Source organism: Nanorana parkeri, unplaced genomic scaffold (assembly GCF_000935625.1).
Source record: "Nanorana parkeri isolate BGI_ZX_2015 unplaced genomic scaffold, ASM93562v1 scaffold2697, whole genome shotgun sequence".
In the NCBI taxonomy this organism is placed as follows: Eukaryota; Metazoa; Chordata; class Amphibia; order Anura; family Dicroglossidae; genus Nanorana; species Nanorana parkeri.
In genome coordinates this window covers 4,472-5,005 of record NW_017308965.1, presented here as the reverse complement: position 1 = coordinate 5,005, position 534 = coordinate 4,472, and positions in this window count along the sequence as shown.

Genomic DNA, 534 nt, shown 5'->3' with positions numbered 1-534 from the left:
GGGGGGGGGGGGGGGGGGAGGAGAGAATGATGGGGTTAGTGAAAGGGAAAGAAAAGGGGGAGAGGTAGCGAAGTCGGAGGGAAGGGTCAGGGGTAGCATGGCGAGAAGTTTGGGAGGGGTGTGGGAAAGGATGGAGTGGAGGATCCATGGTAGGGAAGGGTATACCGATCAGTTTCTTTTACCCCACAGATGGCGGTACATTCCCCTCAGGATCCCGTCTCAGTATGAGGTATTCAGGAGACAAGATGAAGACAAGATGAATTCCATCCAGGGGAACCAGGTGTGGGCAAAGGGTATGGTGGTATTTTTGATTGAGCTTGTGAGGTCTTCCATTAGGTAGATGTCTTGTATGCGGTCCAAGACCTGGCCAATATGGGGCGTTGTAGTTTTCTTCCACAGTGGGGGGATACATGCCCGTGCCGCATTGACGACGTGTTTGAGGAGTGAGCGGGTGTAAGAGCGGGTCGGAATGGAGTTGTGATGTAGTAGGAAGAAAGTTGGGTCCTGGGGCACCTGGTGCTCCATGAATCTCTG